Below are 13,177 nucleotides of genomic sequence, written 5' to 3' on the forward strand. Positions count from 1 at the left end.
AGGCTTGCCACCATGTTGGAAGTGGCCTGCCAAAATTATGGAAGCGGCCCGCCACCATCTTGGGAGCTCTGGAAGCAAGGACTGCCCCATGGTAACAGCTCCTTAACTATGCGTCCCCAAGGACCTACAGATCACAGGGCAACAGGGGCTGTGAGGGAGTTGTCCGGATTTCCCAAGGTGGAGGAGGCAAAAGAGGAGATGCATCCCAAGCTCCTGCACGAGCACCAGCGAGAGACAAAGACCCCGCCAAACGGCAGAAGCCACACCCTCCTCTCCTCTCAAACTGTGCGCCTGATTGGGTGGTTCCCACACCAGCGCCACTGATTGAATAAAACACCAGGACCCACCCACCCGTGCCCCACCCCAGCCCCTACCCCCACTCACCCTGAGCGTTAGTGCATTTTTGTTTGTTTCTTTGTTTTACTTTAAGTTTTGGGATACATGTGCAGAACGTGCAGGTTTGTTACATAGGTTTACATGTGCCATGGTGGTTTTCTGCACCTATCAACCTGCCATCTAGGTTTTAAGCCCCACATGCATTGAATATTTGTCCTAATGCTCTCCCTCCCCTTGACCCCAACCCCCTAACAGGCCCCGGTGTGTGATGTTTCCTTCCAGGTGTACATGTGTTCTCATTGTTCAACTCCCACATATGAGTGAGAACATATGGTGTTTGGTTTCCTGTTCCTGTGTTAGTTTGCTGAGGATAATGGTTTCCAGCTTCACTCACGTTCCTGCAAAGGACATGAACTCATTCTTTTTTATGGCTGCATAGTATTCCATGGTGTATATGTGCCACATTTTCTTTTTCCAGTCTATCATTGATGGGCATTTGGGTTGGTTCCAAGTCTTTGCTATTGTAAACAGTGCTGCAATAAACGTAAATGTGCATGTGTCTTTATAGTAGAAAAATTTATATTCCTTTGGGTATATACCCAGTAATGGGATTGCTGGGTCAAATGGTATTTCTGCTTGTAGATCCTTGAGGAATCACCACACTGTCTTCCACAATGGTTGAACTAATTTACACTCCCTCCAGCAGTGTAAAACGTTTCTATTTCTCCACAGCCTCACCAGCATCTGTTGTTTCCTGACTTTTTAATAATTGCCATTCCAACTGGCATGAGATAGTATCTCATTGTGGTTTTGATTTGCATTTCTCTAATAACCAGTGATGATGAGATTTTTTTTTAAATATTTGTTGGCCACATCAATGTCTTCTTCTTCTCCTTCTTCTCCTTCTTCTTCTCCTTCTTCTTCTTCTTTGAGACAAAGTCTTGCTCTGTCACCCAGGCTGGAATGCAGTGGCAGGATCTTGGTTCGCTGCAACATCTGCTTCCCGGGTTCAAGTGATTCTCCTGCTTCAGCCTCCCGAGAAGCTGGGATTACAGGCACCTGCCAATATGCCTGGCTAATTTTTTGTGTTTTCAGTAGAGACAGGATTTCACCATGTTGGCCAGGCTGGTCTCAAACTCCTGACCTCATGATCCACCTGCCTCCACATTCCAAAGTGCTGGGATTACAGGCGTGAGCCACCACACTCAGTCAAATATCTTCTTTTGAGAAGAGTCTGTTCATATCCTCTGCCCACTTTTTGATGGGGTTTTTTTTCTTGTGAATTTAAGTTCCTTGTAGATTCCAGATGTTAGACCTTTGTCAGATGGATAGATTGCAAAAATTTTCTCATTCTGTAGGTTGCTTTCACTCTGAGGATAGCTTCTTTTGCTGTGCAGAAGCTCTTTAATTAGATCTCATTGGTCAATTTTGGCTTTTGTTGCAATTGCTTTTGGTATTTTAGTCATGAAGTCTTTGCTCATGCATATGTCCTGAATGGTATTGCCTAGGTTTTCTTCTAGGGTTTTTATGGTTTGGGGTTTTACATTTAAGACTTTAATCCATCTTGAGATAATATTTGTATAAGGTGTAAGGAAGGGGTGCAGTTTCTGTTTTCTGCATATGGCTAGCCAGTTTTTTCAGCACCATTTGTTAAATAGAAAATCTTTCCCCATTGCTTGTTTTTGTCAGGTTTGTCGAAGATCAGATGGTTGTAGATGTGTGGTGTTATTTCTGAGGTCTTTGTTCTGTTCCATTCGTCTATATATCTGTTTTGGTACCAGTACCATGGTGTTTTGGTTACTGTAGCCTTAAAGTATAGTTTGAAGTCTGGTAGCATGATACCTCCAGATTTGTTGTTTTTGCTTAGGATTGTCTTGGGTGGACAGGCAAACAGGCTCGAATAGTTGGGGTCATATGCCCAGAGTATCACAGCTAATTAAGAAGTGAGCTGAGACTTGAAATGCGCATGCTCTTTCCCTTACCAGGATCTGTTGTGTCATGCATCTTAACAGCTATTTAAGGGCAGGAAGTAGAACATTTGGACATCTTTTTAACAACTTATTAGGCATTTTCATGATGCAGGAAAGACCCTCATCCCATCCCTGAGCCCCTCTCTCACCACGCTGCACCTCACTGCTGACCACATCGTGGGGTGGCCGTTAGGAATCAGGCGGGCAGCGGGGGCTGGGAATAAATAAGCAAGAATGATGTTGCCCAAATTTGCTCATCTTAGAAAGGCTCCACAACCATTCTGTGCGAAGTGATTATTCCAGGGTAATTGTGCCCTGACTGTGCTGCATCTCAGTCTGACTTGTCTTTTTGAAAATCACTGGATTACTCTCATTAATGGGGGTATTTCTCTTTCTATTTGAAAATGGCCCACTGTCCTCTGCAGGTGTCCTGATTTGGTTTGCTAGTTTAGACCCTGAGGGTAGCAGTGAGAAAATGTTTCGGCCACATCAGAATACCTATTCTCAGCTGGAGTAGATATAGAAATTTCTTAATAATATGTAACCGTTTTCTCAATAACCATTATATTTAACAGTGATAACTGGAGGGCAGAGAGGGACACAGATGACACAATCTTCGAAGTTTAATTTGGTTATAAGGTTTTTTGTTCTTGTTTTGTTTTGCTTTGTTTTTGGATACAAGGTCTTGCTCTGGTGCCCAGGCTGTAGGGCAGTGGCGCAATCGTAACTCATAATTTGGTTGTAACTGTTCTTTAAAAAATATTTATGGCTGAGTTTGGTAGCTCACACCTGGAATGTAAACAATTTGGGAGGCCAAGGTGGGTTGATCGCTGGATCCTATGAGTTCAAGACCAGTTTGGGCAACATAAGTAGGCTCAGCCTCTACAAAAAAATTTTAAAATTGGCTGGGTGTAGCATTGCATGCCTGTAGTGTAATCCTAGCTCTTTGAGAAGCTGATGTGAAAGGATCACTCGAGCCTAAGAGTTTGAGGCTGCACTGACCCCTGATTCAGCCACTGCACTGACAGACAGATGTGTGTGTGTGTGTGTGTGTGTAAACAATATGGATGTGAAAAAAATTCAAGCCCAGGAGAAAAGTGAAAGCCCATGGTGGGGTATGTGGAGAAAGGTGAGTGCGGCTCCAGCAACTCAGTGAAACTTGGCTTTCCATCTTGAAGAATTGCCCATCCACACTGAAACCATAGCCTAGCACATGGCAGTTATCACACTATACCTGCTGGGATACCACTATGTACCCTTTTTTAAAAAATAAAATCTTTCACCTAAGAGAAGCAGAAGAGAAAAGGAGGGTTTCACATCTAAAGCCTTCATTTTCTTTATGAAACAACAGCCACTTGTCATTTGAGTTGTCCAAAGGTGACTGACAGCACTAATGCACTAAATGAATCAACCAGGAAAAATGGGCCTCTCGGGTGAGGAGGAGGCACAATAGTAACTAAACCCAGTCCATTCTCAGCTTTACATGGTGCCCATGTCTCTGGAAGTGGTGTTAGCTACGTGAACCGTTTTCACTGGACAAGGCCAGAGGAAAGAACATGTAGCACAACGCAACCATGAGGCTGCAAATCAAACTGGTAGTGGGAGCATGCACAAGGCTTCAGTGGCCGAGACACTGGTGGCTACCCTTGGGTGTCACTTAAAACTTCGAGGTGAAGAACATTTTTTTTCGAATTGGCTCACGGAAACTAATAAACATTAGAATTGAAATTTGTTTTTCTTTTCAAAATTTCTAAGACATAGAGGACTCTCTAAACACTCCAAAACACATTCAGATATACATGCAGCTGAGGACCTGCCTGCTCTGCAGAGGGAAGGCTGAGCAGCAGCCACCAGCTGTAATAGCTTTAAACTTCTCCTCTCACAGGGACAGGCCACTCCCACACACACCGGTTACTTCATAGGCTGTGGCCCTCAGATGCACCTGGGGGACTGCCTTCCTCCCATCTCATTAGCTCTCCAAGACAGTCCATCTCACTCTAAAACCTACCCTAGGATGGTGAGTTGTAGACTCTCCTCCATTCTCCCAGCGCAGTGTGACTTCCAGAGAGTGCTCCCCCATCCTCTTACCTCAACTGATGTGAAAAGGGCCGGTGCCTGGGCAGTTAGATATTCAGTTACCTCACAGGTCCAGCATGCCCAGGGCCTGGCCCCACAGCCTGGCACCTCTCCCCTACCTAGCCTTCATGCCGGCCTTTTCTCTTCTGTCACCAGTGTCAGGTGACATTCACCTGTGCCGCACTCTCATGAGCCTGGTAAGTGATGGGTGGGTAAACCCCAGCTGAGTGCCTGTGACTCTACCCTCTTACCTTTCACTCAAGTGACATTATAAGCATAATTTTACATTTGATTTAATTTATGCATAATCTTTTCTTATAACATTTCTGACAACAGCCCTCACAACCAAAGGAGACTGGGTTACAGAACACACGGGCGTGGCTGGGGTAGCAGGTTTCACTTAGTTTATTCCAATGTGAAATGAAGATGTGATGGTTTAAAACCAAGACAAAGTTGTTTATCAGCTGTGGGATTGCTACACTTGCTAGCTCATGCTCACTTCCTTTGAAACAAGGTATCTGGAAAGACTATATTCATAGGTAGCTCTTTGCAAAACCCCAGGCAGAAGCCCCAGTCAGACACAGCTCCCTCAGGCTTACAGGGCGGCAACCTCCTCCTCCATGTTGGGCTCTGCCAGCAGGCAAGGGAAGAGCTCCCTCAGGCTCCCAGGGCAGCAACCTCCTCCTCTATGTTGGGCTCTGACAGCAGGCAAGGGAAGGAGCACAGGCAGCGGGGGCCAGGAAGCCACCTGGGGCCATAGGGATCCCCAAATGCCCCAGAGCTATTCTCTGTAGAAAGGGCTGTGTGACAAGGACCAGGTATGGAACTGGGTTCCACAGAGAGGTGACAACCACTTCTGTATCTCGAAATTTCCCCCAGGATCCATGATCCAGCCCTGGTTTCCCCTAGGCCCTTCACCCACCCTACCCCCACTGTGTGTTAGGCAGCTCGGGTTAAAATGGGAGAAAAATACATTCAGATTGTAGCCTCCAAGTATTCCCATCTGGGCTGCAGAGAGTAGGGAAGGAAGTCGGGGCCTGTGGCGGTGCCTTTTGCTGTGCCTGAGGGCAGGAAGGCCCGGGCTGGGCACATGGATGTCTCCCGGACCAACACTGCTGACTCCCTCCCCCTCACCAGGAGCTACAACCAGGCCAGGCTCTCACGATTAATAAAACCACTGTAGCTCTCATCCTGTCACAAAACTAATGTGCACACAACCCCAGCCCTACACAGATCCCTGGCTTCCTATCCCAGAACACAGAAAAGCCTCTTATCTTTTTTACTTAAAACCTGGACTTTAAGCCAGATTGGGCCTGGGGATAGTGGCAGCAAAAGCGACAGGCAGATGTCTACACTCCAGATGTCTACACTCCAGATGTCTACACTCCAGATGTATACACTCAAGGGCATGGGCACATTCCACACTTGCTGAAGAGTGAGAGGCCTGAGAGGCACCTGTTTCCCAGCTGCTGACTGATGTCCACACACCCCACTCATGTGTCTTCATTTAGGGCTGTGCATCGTCTATTTGTTCAGCCAGTGCAAACACATCTTCTGGGGGGCATCGTTAATTGCAGCACCAGCCCCACTTGTTTTGGGAGGGAGTCAGGAGGAATCTGATCAGCTTCTAATCCCCCAGAACAAAGGTGCTGCCCCCTTTTCAGCACTCACATTCAGCAGCACCATCTCGGGATGGTTTTTCAAACACAAGTAGCATGAGGTAGCAAGCATGGTGTGACAGGCTCAGGGCCATAGGCAGTCAGCTGCTGGAGAAGCAGCACAGGGCAAGCACATCTGTGGGTGGCACCATGACAAGCCAAGGCAGCCACAGCCCCTACCCCCAACAGCCCCAGCCCAGATGGCATTCAAATCTTCCCGGATAGTATTGGGGTTCCCGATGCCCATCACTCCCCTGCTCATTAGCACTGCCTTGTGTTGGTTACTCAGGAACTAAGGAGAGGGGGTGGGGGGTATACATCCAGGGTGGGCACCGCCTCGCAGCCAGAGTCCACCTGACTGCAGGCCAGCAAGCAAGCCCAAGCAGCTCAGCTCTAGACACTTGGCCTCACCACCTCTGGCTACACTTTCTATGTATACTTTATGCAAAGGTAGAAAAAGAGGTCAGTATTAGCTGTTGTGACATAAAAGTCTATGCCCCATTAAGACCTCCTTAAAATGCTGTTGTCTTAAGCCCTCTTTCTTCTAATAAAATTTATACAAATACACACATACAAGCTGAAACTACAATAAATGAAATATTAGGATTTTTTAAACCCATAAACAAACACTAAAACAGTCACTGTTTGAATGCAGAGAAAGTGGGAGTCTAAAGCAGCTGACCCCAAAACAGCCTCACCAAGCCCAAGGCCAGGCCAGGCAGTCTGAACACTACAAGGTCACCTGATGGTCACAGAGGATGACAGCTCCCGTGAGTATTCTCAGGCACTGTGTTAGCTTCTCACTCACAGGGTCTCAGAATACCTCCTCGCCAATACCCTGTGAGGGAAGGCCCTACCTCACTAGAGCACAAGAGGTTCCTGAGCTCTTCCCAGAAAATGGTTTTCAAAGGGTGGAGCTGGGGGAAGCCCAGACAGAACAAGTGAGTCCCCAGGGTCTCCTTAACCTCCCTCAGCTCTTCCACATGGGGCCCTGAGGGAAAGTGAGCAGCCTCCTAACCCCTTTGATAGGGTTCCAGTCCTGCAGGTCTGGACTTCCTTATTTTCTGTAACCATAGAAGGTGACAATTCAAACCCAGGCCCCTTATTTGCCATCCCTCAATGCCAGGCCAGGCCCAGAGCCCTGTGCTGACGCAGCCCAGGAGATGCTCGAGGCCCACCTCAGCACAGTCACCAATCGCATAGTGAGATGAGCAAGGAGGTGCAAGAAGGCACAAATCCCCATGGGAATGGCCTCAGGCATGTTCCACAGGCTCAGGGTCTCCCTGATGAGCTCACAGCCCTTCAGGGAGCCTTCAGAGCACACCCCCAGGGAGCAGTGCTCAGATGAGCAGGCAGGCCTCAGATCCCCCACCCCAGGATGCTCTATTCCACTTTGCTGGGCTTCTGCATTGGCCAGTCCCCACTGCTTTCTGGTGGGATGTTTGAGTTGAAGTGAACGTTGAAGGGCATACAGCTGATGGAGCTGACTGCCTTGCAGGTGTTGTAAATCACCTCCTGGCTCCACGGGTCAGCTGTGGAGACACAGCTTGATGGGAGGTAGCTCCACTTCACCATCAGTGGTGCTGGGCTTCCCTGATCTGCACCTTCCAGCTCCCTGCTGAGAAGTCTGCATGCTTCTCTAAGGGACTGGGTCATGAGACACCCCTGGCAAGGCCCTGCTGGCAGAATAGGCTGGACACTCTCCCTCAGCCTCCCCAGCAGCCCGGCCTGTGCTGTCACCTGTGCTGATGATCTCACTTCTCTATCTTAATAACAGCACTGATAATTTTTAAGCCCTAGCAAGCTGAAACTGCAAGACAAATGATCTTCTGCCTTAGAAGGGCCATGGTTGGGCAGTGTGTGCCCTATGGTTGTTAGTGGAAGTAGGAGTGGAAGTAGGGAGCTGGATGGGCCTGGCTCCATAGCCTAGTGAAAAGTAGGGCCCTCTCCTTCCAGAGCATCAAAGTCTTAGAGGCCGGAAAAAGGCGCTTGGGTGGGCTGCCAAGAAGCAGAAGGCTAGAAGCCTTTGCAAGGAACTCCAACAGCCTTCAAGGTACCTGAGAGGGCTGGGCTTATTCCAGCTTTCTTTGCTTTCATCCTATTAGCAAGAAAACCTGCTCACAGATGGCAGGTAGGCCTGAGGCTGCCAGTCACTCAGCAGGGGCTATAGGCGCCTTGATTGTGGCTGTTTCTTGAAGCAGCTGCTCAGGCCGGTTATTGCAGAGCAGTTCGCTCATTATCCACAGGTCCTTGTTCCAGCCCCAGCTCTGCAAAGGGACTAGGGAGGGACTAGGCAAGGGCTCAGCCTGTGCCCCACAAGCTGCTCTGAGATATCTCTTTTGTTACTTCCTCATGGACAGCCTCAAACTTCCAGATGAACAGACCAGCATGGAGCCTCCAGGAAAGTTCATAGAATTCTGTCTGGTACCCAGATGGAAGGGGGTTCCCAGTGAGGGCAGGACCAGGCTGCATGCACCTCTTCATGAATGTTCTCCTTATAGTCCAGCCTCAAAGTGTGCATCCTCTGTGTGCATGGAGTCCATGGTAGGCTCTGCCTGGGGAGCCGTCCAGCTGCACACCTGCAATGTGGTGGTGACCCTCTTGAATGGGTGGTTCTGGGCCCCATGGCTGGCAGCAGAGAGGGAGATGCTCAGCCACCAAGCCCAGAGCCCTGCCACAGCCTTCTGTGAGGCCTCCGTCTGCTCTGGGTTCTTGCCCTGAGAGGCTGCCCTGAAGTCAAACAGAAGCAGGTGGGCCTGTCTTCCAGGGCTGCTCTCTCCCCGACTGACAGCTCCCTAGAAGGGGACTCAGACAGCGGGGACAGATTCTTCAGGCAGAAGCACTGGAGTTTAGGCTGGCCAGTTCATTCCATACCCCCACATGACATGACACAAGGCAGAGGCTGTGGGACAAAGGCATTGCCTTTTCTTCTGGCATGAGGAACGGCTTAGGAAGCAGGGGATGGTGGGGCTGGGGTTGAGTGATGGGCTGTGGGCCACAAGGAGTGGGTGGGCACTGAGCAAGTGTCCTGCATTGTCTGTCCACAGACCCAGAATGAGTGGCATCCCAAGAGCCTGTGAGGGGCTGGCAGAGACACTGATTCCAGTAAAAGCCCCATGTGGATGCAGTAATGCTGCCTGCTGGTCCTTGGCTGTAATTACAAACAGGTACATGAGGTACCCATGCATCTTGAAGCTCTCAGGGAGTGGGTTCCAGCTGCTCATGATAGGCACTTTTAGTCACTGAAAGTGCTTCAGGTATGTCCAAGCTTGATTAAGCCAGGCATCTTGCTGTGAGGCCCTCCACTTCACTAAGGACACTCTTCCTTGCTCCCCCTGGAAGTTTGACCTTCCAGTTCTGGTTCTGGGACATGATGGCCCCTCCTGGACCCCTGTGAGAATGTGCTTAGGTGACACACAGTCGATGGGGCCCATTTCCAAGCCATTCTTCCATTTCCCACTGTTTGAGGGACCCAAGGCCGGTGACAAGCACTGAGCCACCCAAGGCCAGCTGTCTGCACCTAAATGTGATGCTTGTCTGGATATGTCAGGGCCAGAACCCTCCAGGTGAGATGTCCTGGTCCTCACCACCTGGCCTCCGTGCTCCCTTTTCCTCTGTTCAATCCTGGCCCCAATGCCTCCCTCAACTCTCAGGTCACCATTGGAGAAGATGCTCAGGAAGAACAAGCAGCTGCAGTTAACCCTGCTGAACGTGGCAGATGGGTCCAGGCTCTTGAGCTCGTCTTGGACATGGTACATGTGGATGCAGGCTTTGAGCAGTGTGTGTAGGCTCTTTCAGGAAGGAAGGGAAAAGGGTGTTACCAGGGTCCTACACCCTGGAACGACCCTTCTCAGACAGTAAATAGTTGGCAGGGTGCGGTCATGTGTGATTTTAGTTTTCAACTTTAGGCTTTCATTTTCAAATTCCACAATAAACACATAAGGTGGGGTTCTGGTTTCAACACACACACACACACACACAAACACACACACACACATTCTCTCTCTCTCTGTATGTCTCTTTCTGTCTCTCTCTCTCTCCTTCCTGCTAGTGGGCAAGGATCCTTGTTAACAAGAAACCTTCTGCCAAATGCCTCTGAAGCACAGACAGGTCTTGGGGAGCCACAAGGCCACTTCCTCTTTGTGCACTAGTGTCTTGGGTAGGCATAGCCTTCAGAGCTTTGGGGCCTCCACAACCTTGCCCTGCTGTCCAGGGACAGCCCTCATGCAGGGGTGACCTAAGAACTTTTCAGGATCCCCAAGTTCAGCACTGTCTTCCAATGTGTGTTTCACGATATTTTAATGGTGGTTCTTTTGGGAAAAAGGGAAGGTTCTGTGATCAATTCTGGGACACACTGAGCTACAGATCTTTTCTACAATTGCTCTTAACAAGCAGGTAGGCCCTGAGAACATGAGTAGCTTCCCTGCAGGTAACTTGAGTGGGTGAGAACTTTTGCTTTACAACCATGCCAATCTCACCTCAGCAGTTGGCAGTGCTGCACTGGGCAGACTTCCCTACTCAAAGGCTGTGAAGCTTTTCTTTCTTTTTTTAATACATTATTTTTCTTTATAGAATTTGATTGGGCTGATATCAAGCCTGGCTTGGTACTGCCTGATTTTTTTTAGAATCAGAACCCTGTTCTTTAACTCACGGGTTGTGAAGTTAGAAGGTGCTGGTGTGACAGCCTGAGAAGCCGAGCTGCGCTCCAATCCCACTTCATGTGCTCATCTGTGACGCAGAGCCCTCAGAGGAGTGGGGAATTGCTGCCTGGCCCTGCTTCTGGGGGCCCTCCCCAAGGCAGTCCACCCAACTTCCAAACAAGCCTTCCCTCATGCACAGCCCTGAGCCCTCCGGCAGCTCCTCAATGTTGCACATCTCTGAGAAGTGGTCCAGCATGTTGCTGTCCAGGGGCAGTGAGAAGCCGGTGCAGTGACACATGTATTCACAGACCATGAGCACCGGGTAAATCTCCTGCACCATCTCCTTGGGGGACACCTTCAGGGAGAAAGCCTCAATAACTGATGGCACACCACATGGCAGAAAGCAAAGATTTACCCTTTCCCCAGCCCAAAGTCCTGAGAATCATGCCAAAAATCCTTGGTTTCCCACTTTTTGAAAATTTAAAAATTAAAATCCCAGGTTCCGTGTATACATGCCATGCCCACCTGAACGTGTGTGTGTGTGTGTGTGTGTGTGTGTGTGTGTGTGTGTGTGTGTGTGTGTGTGTGTGCAGGACAGAGCCTGGCCTATTGACTATTCCTGTAGACCAAGAAAAATCCCTATGCAGAGTAAGAGGAGATGGAAGAAATGAGGGAGAGAAAATGGCAGCCTTGCCTCCTCCCTTGTCCAGCGCTAAGGTCCCCAGGGCAAATGGCTTTTGCCTTCAACTTCACCTTAAAAACATACAAAATATATTCATTTTTACTTCCCTCACTTTCTTAACGTTACAAATTGTATCTTTATATATGATGTGTATTTTCACAGAGATTTAAGAATTTAATGCACCATTATAGTAGAAAATTGTATATCTGTGTATATATTTACATTGAACAGAGAGCTTTATATTTTCATGTGGTTTTATGATGCTGTCCAGCATCATTTAATTTTTCAACATAATTAACTCGCTTTAGCATTTCTTTTTCCTAGGGTTATTCTAGTAGTTAACAACCTTAGCTTTTTTATTTTAATCTTTGAATGTCTTTATTTTTTTCTAATTTTTGAAATACAATATTTCCCAGATCAATTATTCTTGGTTGCTAGTATTTTTTGTTTCATCGCTTTGAAATGTGGAAAGTTCTTAGCATCCCCGCTTTTTCTCCGAAATAATGCTTATGCCATTTTCTCCCTCTATTCTTTTTAAAAGACTCTATCTCTGAATGTATTGGTCTACTTGATGGTGTCCAGTAAGTCTTATATTTCACCCGTATTTTTCCCATTCTTTAAAATATTAGTTTCCAGGACTCAATATTTGTGAATAATATATGTTCAGTTTTCTTTTTTCTGCTCCATTGTTTGCTCTTGCGTCTCTGTAGTGAATTTATAAAACTCAGTTATTATATTCTTCAACTCTATGATTTCTGTTGGGTTTTTAAAAATAGTTTTTATCTCTTTGTTGATATCTTATTTTTCTCATTCATTATTTTTAAATTTCACTCAGTTGTCTCTTTTTGTTATATTTTTGTTCATTGAGAATGCTTAAGATGATTATTTTAAGTTCTCTATCAGATATGCAAAAATCTTTATTTGTTAAGATTCAGTTTCTGGCTATTTATGTTTTTCTTCCAATGGGGAATATTTCCTGCCTTCTCTGTGTGCCTTGTGATTTTTTTTTTATGAGATCTGGGGATCTATACAGCACTCATCAAATCTAGCATTTAAAGACTGGCTCAGTAAAGAGGGATACTGACAGCAATAGTTCAGGCTATAGATTCTAGGTGCTTCACAAACACGTTCCCAAATATATTTTCTGTGGACTTGGGTGTGTTTCCAAGTTAAAGAGAATTTTTTTCTCAATGTATGCTAGATTCTATTGTCTGTTTTCTTCCCCAGTTGACTGTCTGTGGTATTGCAGTTTCTCTAGTGCTGTAACAAGCACTCATCTTTCTTCTCAGCAGACACAAACTGTCATCCATATGACTCCATCATGTCCTTGAGCACTCCACATCAGGAGAGACAGAATCCAGTCATTAGACAATTTATCAAAAAGCCAAACATTTCAACACATATTCTACTGTTTTAATTCTCTCCTGAAGGAGATACTGGGAGTTGGGCATTTTCTGATTAGCCCAATTGCTGTTCTGGGTAAAAGAAGAAACTGTAGTGGACAGTCTGTAAGCCAGACTTGATCACCTTTCTGCAGCAATGAAAAAAATTTACAAGAGAAAAACAAAAAACCCTATTAAAGCTCACGGACAATGCCAGAGTTTGAATATGGTGTGGTCATCTCTGCTCCAGTGGAAATTGTTTTGGAAAAGCCTACTTTTATTTTTCTTGCTGTTACAGAGGAACATTTCTTGTCTTATGCTTATTCTACTCTGCAATCCTCTAAGGCTTTTTCTCTCCCTCCCAGAATCTTCCAGTGCATTCACACTGAGAGCCAAAGTCCTCCCAGAATCTTGTGAGAACCTAAATCATCTG

At 47.1% G+C, this 13,177-nt stretch overlaps 1 pseudogene; it reads left to right on the forward strand.

The window, feature by feature from the left end:
- Positions 1-13,177, forward strand: part of LOC129058764 (angiogenic factor with G patch and FHA domains 1-like) — a 54,683-nt pseudogene that overhangs the window by 20,711 nt on the left and 20,795 nt on the right.

This window comes from Pongo abelii, chromosome 2 (genome assembly GCF_028885655.2).
Source record: "Pongo abelii isolate AG06213 chromosome 2, NHGRI_mPonAbe1-v2.0_pri, whole genome shotgun sequence".
Classification (NCBI taxonomy): Eukaryota; Metazoa; Chordata; class Mammalia; order Primates; family Hominidae; genus Pongo; species Pongo abelii.